The sequence below is a fragment of the Neofelis nebulosa genome, chromosome 11 (genome assembly GCF_028018385.1).
Source record: "Neofelis nebulosa isolate mNeoNeb1 chromosome 11, mNeoNeb1.pri, whole genome shotgun sequence".
Taxonomy (NCBI): Eukaryota; Metazoa; Chordata; class Mammalia; order Carnivora; family Felidae; genus Neofelis; species Neofelis nebulosa.
The window spans coordinates 65,687,387-65,693,499 of NC_080792.1; positions in this window are offsets into that span (position 1 = coordinate 65,687,387).

The following is a 6,113-nucleotide window of genomic DNA, read 5'->3' on the forward strand; positions in this document are numbered from 1 at the left end:
GCCCCTCCCCCCCCAATATGACTGGCTGAGGTGCTTGCTGGGGACAAAGAGAAAGGGTGGTGGAAGAACACTCATCTTGTCATGTGACCAATCACAGCCACGAGCACAGTTGTGGCCAAAGATGTCCTGTGTCTTACTTTGATATGGACTTTTGTACCTCATACTTATCTTTTTCTCCTCTCTCATTCTCATGCTACCAGGAAGTATTAATGTATAAACCATGGCTATTTCTGTAACTCAATATTAGGCTACAGGATAGCAGAATCCGAATCAGGAAACAAAGGCACATTTATTCAGAGATGGATAAGGGGGAACTTTGGGTTTCTTCTTTCGGTTCGGCTGTCGGAAGGATAGCTGAATCATACAATGTGAAAGCGTGGTGCTCCGAATACCTTTACTTGGAAGTTAAATGTTGAAAAGGAGGTGTCTGGATGCAAAGCTGAGCTGACCAAGGGGTAGATTGTGCTGCGCTGGTTGTGGTTAACCCGGCGCCAGCACCATTCATTTTTAAGGCTGAGAACTCTATTTTCCAGAATCCCCTTTCCCTTAGGGTTTTGGGATAGAGCCAGCCAGAGAGAGAAAGTTGTAGGAGGTTTGGAAGATGGAGGTGAATCAGTCACAGTCAAGTATGTGGGTAAACAAGAGATCCACACTGGCTTCCTGGAGCACTACCCCTTTCATCACTGAATTCTGAGATGGTCTGTGGAAGCTTCTTGGAGAATCTTGAGACCCACCCACCTTGGTGCTTCAGGCTGAGGTCTTTAGCATGAGCTTCTTTGCTCTTGCAGATAGCTTCCATCACCTCTGTTCTTTTGGCTCTTCCCACACTCACGGAAGTCCCTGATTCTTTTTTTTTTTTTAAGTTTATTTACTTATTGAGAGAGAGAGAGAGGGAGGGAGGGAGAGAATCCCAAGCAGGCTCCGTGCTGACACTGCAATGCAGGGCTTGATCCCATGAACCACGAGATCATGACCTGAGCTGAAATTAAGAGTCGGATGCTCAGCCAACCGAGTCACCCAGGTGCCCCTGATTGTAACAATTTTTTACACAACTTTTTTAGGTTTTAAGTAATCTCCACACCTAATATGGGGCTCAAATCCATGACCCCAAGATCAAGAGTCAAACACTCTTTCAGCTGAGCCACCCAGGTACCCCTACAATGTAATTTTAGAACTTTTTTGTTCTTTTAAAAGAAACCCTGTACCCATTAATGGTCACTCCTCACTGCCTCTCTTGGCCCCAGTCCTAAGCAACCAGTAATCTACTTTCTGTCTCCATAGGTCTGCCTGTTCTGGACATTTCGTAGCAATAGAATTCACAATATGTGATCTTTTGCAAATGGCTTCTTTCACTTAATATAATGTTCTCAAGATTTACTCTTGGGCACCTGGCTGGCTCAGTCGGTAGAACATGTGACTCTTGATCTCGAGTTTGTGAGTTCAAGCCCCATTCTGGGCATAGAGTTTCCTAAATAAACAAGCAACCCAGTAAATAAATAGCTTTTAAAAAGATTTACTCATATTGTAAATATGAGTAATTGTAATTTACTCATATTGTAAATACTTCGTTCCTTTTTATGGCCAAATAGTATTCCATTGCATGGACATACAGCATTTGGTTTATCCCTTCATCACGTGGTGGACATTTGGGTTATTTCTACTTTGGGGCTATTGTAAATAATGCTGCCATGAACATTTGTGTATCTGTTTTTGTGTGGGCCTATGTTTTCAAAATTAGGGCACCTTAGTGGCTCAGTCGGTTAGGCATCCGACTTTGGCTCAGGTCATGATCTCGCAGCTTGTGAGTTCAAGCCCTGCATCAGGCTGTCTGCTATCAACCCAGAGACTTCTTGGAATTCTCCGTCCCCCTCTCTCTGCCCCTCCTCCTCTCATGCTCTCTCTCTCTCAAAAATAAACATTTTTAAAAAATAAAAATGGATGAATGGATAAAGAAGTTGTGGTTTATATACACGATGGAATACTGCTTGGCAATGAGAAAGAATGAAATATGGCCATTTGTAGCAACGTGGATGGAACTGGAGAGTGTGATGCTAAGTGAAATAAGCCATACAGAGAAAGACAGATACCATATGTTTTCACTCTTATGCGGATCCTGAGAAACTTAACAGAAGACCAGGGGGGAGTGGCAGGGGGAAGCAGAAGTTACAGAGAGAGAAGGAGGCAGACCATAATAGACTCTTAAATACTGAGAAGAAACTGAGGGTTGATGGGGGCTGGGAGGGAGGGGAAAGGGGGTGATGGGCATTGAGGAGGGCACCTGTTGGGATGAGCACTGGGTGTTGTATGGAAACCAATCTGACAATAAATTTCATATTCAAAAAATAATAAAAAAAAAACAAAAAATAATAAAAATAAAAATGGGTGAAGGAGTTCAACAGACATTTCTCCAAAGAAGATACACAAATGACCAATAAGCACAAGAAAAGATACTCAGCACCTGTTAGTAATCAGGGAAATGCAAACCAAAACCACAATAAGATACCGTTTCACAGTCACCAGGATGGCTGTCGCCAAAAAGACAAACACTAATAAGAGTTCATGATATGAGGCAGAGCTGGAACCCTCACAGGTTGCTGGTGAGAATGTAAAATGTTGCAACAGTGTTTGGCAATTCCTCAAAAAGTAAAGAGAAGGCTCAGCAATTCTGCTCCTAGGTACATAACCCAAGAGAATTGAAAATATAGGTTCCAGGGGAGCCTGGGAAGCTCAGTTAAGGGTCCAGCTCTTGATTTTGGCTCAGGTCATGATCTCACAGTCCGTGGGTTCGAGTCCCACGTTGGGCTCTGTGCTGACAGTGCAGAGCCTGCTTGGGATTCTCTCTCTCCTTCTCTCTCTGCCCCTCCCCCTGACTCTCTCTCTCTCACACACACAAAATAAACAAACATTAAAAAAAGAAATAAATGGGGCACCTAGGTGGCCCAGTCAATTACGCGTTTTACTTTGACTCAGGTCATGTGGTTCGTGGGTTCAAGCCCCACATCGGGCTCTCTGCTGTCAGCATGGAGCCCGCTTCGGATCCTCTGTCCCCTTCTCTCTGCCTGCCCTCGCCCCCCCCCCCCCCCGCTCTCTCTCTCTCAACAATAAATAAAAAACATAGTTCCATACAAAACGGATACATAAATGTTCATGGCAGCATTATTCACAATAAATAGCCCCAAAGGAGAAATAACCCAAGTGTCCACCAAGTGGTGAATGGATAAACAAAATGTAGTATATCCACACAATGGAATATTATTTGGCCATAAAACGGAACGAAGCACTCCTATACACCACGATATGAGTAAATCCACTCTCCCTATTTTTTCTTTTGGCATTTGTACTTTGGGTGTCATACCTAAACACTATTAACTAATGCAAAGTTATAAAGATTATTCCTCTGTTTTCTCCTAACAGGTTTTTTTTTTTTTTTTTTTTTTTGAGAGAGGGTACAAGCGAGTGAGGGACAAAGAGAGAGGGAGAGAGAGAATCCCACGAGGAACAGAGAAAGAGAGAGAGAAGCAGGGCTCACCCAAAGCGGGGCTCAAACTGACGACCTAAGAGATCATGACCTGAGCCACAGTCCGATCGATGTTTAACTGACTGAGCCACCCAGGCGCCGCTCTCCTCTTTTATACTTTCAGCTCCTCTATCTGGGTCTCTGATCCTCTCTCTGGCTCTAAGTTTTTGGACAGGACCCTTCCAGTGCAGTGATCGTGTTTTTCCCCCAGTGATTTTTGTTCAACCTTAGGCTGAAAAGCCCCTTCCCTGACCTCAATCCTTTCTACTCATGTACAAATTAACTTATCCAAGGCATTCATATTGTGATTCCTGAGGTGTTAGGGGCTGGATGTGTATATAATAGGTACAGTGTTTGTCAAACAATCGTATTTATTGGGCAGCTGCTGTGTGCTTGCACGATGCCAGAGCTAGAAAGGTGAGTAAAATGTGATAGTTGTCCTCAAGGAGCAAACACACAAGCTGGAGATTCATGCAGAAGTATTTATTTATTCAGTACTTTGTTTTATTTTAAGTAGGCTCCATGTCCAATGTGGGACTTGAACTCAGGACCCTGAGATTAAGAATCACACGCTCAGGGTGCCTGGGTGGCTCAGTCGGTTAAGGACCTGACTTCGGCTCAGGTCATGATCTCATGGTCCGTGAGTTCAAGCCCCACATCGGGCTCCATGCTGACAGCTCAGAGCCTGGAGCCTGCTTTGGATTCTGTGTCTCCCTCTCTCTCTGCCCCTCCCCCGCTTACACTCTGTCTGTCTCCCTCTCAAAAATAAACAAACATAAAAAAAAAAAAAAGTCATGTGCTCTACTGACTGAGCCAGCCAGGAGCCTCTGTTCAGCACCTTGAAGTGCCCAGCACCAAGCAAATAAGACATCCCTCTTTACTTTTATTTGCTGAATGGTGGCAATGAGTGCACAGGAGGGCACTAAATCCAGTCCAGGAGGAGGGGAAGTGGAGGAGGCAAGGTCTCTTAGAGGAAGTGATGACTGGCGGTCTTCCAGGATGGGTGGCGGTCGGCTGCTGAGGAAGGAAGGAGGCTAAGCCGACCTTCAGAGACGTGGCCCGAGGAGCAGAATGTACACTTCCTCAGTGGACACCAAGCTGTGCGTGGGGAAAACAGCGCTCCTTCCACCCAGAGAGGGAGGGTGGAGGAAGCAAGTTCCAGGCCGTCTGAAGCCATCCCAGGCAGAAGGCTCGCTTCACCCACTTTACTGCATTGCCTAGAACACAGACCCTTAAATAATAAGACGTCAGATGCACAAACTCAGAGCCTCCCGGATGGTGTTCTGTACAGCAGAAGATGCAGACGTTCATTGTGGGAAGTCCACCGTTCTCCAGATGGTTTGGGGAGCTTTTCACCTGAGCATCACAAGAAATAAATTGAGTGCATGCCGGGAAATGCCATGTCTGCTGCACTCAGGCTGTGGGGGTGCTGCGTGGCAGGTCCTATAGGTCCAATTCTCCCTGAAGCGGCTGCTCTCCAGAAGCTGAACACAGCTAAAGGCAGGCTAAGGGAGGTGGCTGCAGATGTATAATGGTGCGGAGACCCAAAAGGGACGGTGAAAGCAGTTGAACGGTTGACAACTTCACCTTCCCCTACCGCCTGGTGCAGTAAGCGCTTGGCGCCCCCAAGGGCCCACCTTACTCTATGGCTGGAAGGCATTTGCTCCCTTCTCTGGCTTCTTTGCATTTTTCTGACCTCTTGGGGCAGCGGTGACTCACATGGATGTTAAAGTCAGTGGCTGTTCTCACAGCTGGAATATTGGTTGAGAGGGAGTAGGACTTCTTGATGGGGAGAGGAGAGGTTGGGAAACAATTTGATCTATTTCGGTCCGTAGATGTTTGAGAAACTTATGCTAGGAATTCTGGTTTGCAGAGTCAAAAAAAAAAAAAAAAAAAGCTAGCGAAGTTTTTAAAGTGAAAGCTACCCGAGTCACGTATCATCTGAGGGCTGCTCATGCAGAAGGTCTGATCTCTTCGACATCAGAGGGGAAGTACAGGTTCCTCCCAATTCCAGAGCCTCTGTCCTACGTCACCTATACCGAGCAATCAGAGCCTGAGTGAGCCACCTGGGGTCAGCGGTGGGGCCGGGTGAAGCCTCGGTGTCTGATGGGTTTGGTCTTGAAAGGCAGTGGGGCCAGCATGGGCTCCTGGGAACAATGTCACCTGAGGGGTTGGCAAGTCTGAGGCGCGGGAGGCAGAGCAGAGCCTCCAGAGATCGTGCACCTGTGCTTCCTGTGCTGAATGCCACCAGAAGGGGTCGTGAGCTCTGAGGTGTCTGGATTTGGCCCTTTGGCAGCATTTGGGGTGGTGGTGGCTGGTGGCGGAGGCGAGAGGAATTGGAGGGCCAGGCCAGTTAGCAGGATGGGAAGCTCCAGGAGGCGGGAATGAATGGGCGGCAGGAAGCCCGTCTGAGCCCGAGCCAGGCCCTGCAGCCTCTGCCCTTGGATGTCACCTACCCTTCCAGTGTGCTGTGGACAGAACTGCTGCGGGCACTGCCCACCCGCGGTCCCCATTCCCCCAACTGTGACTCCAGGGCTCCTCCGCCTGTACCTCTGCCTCTGCTCTCGTCCCACGGCCCTTTCTCAACGCTGCAGCT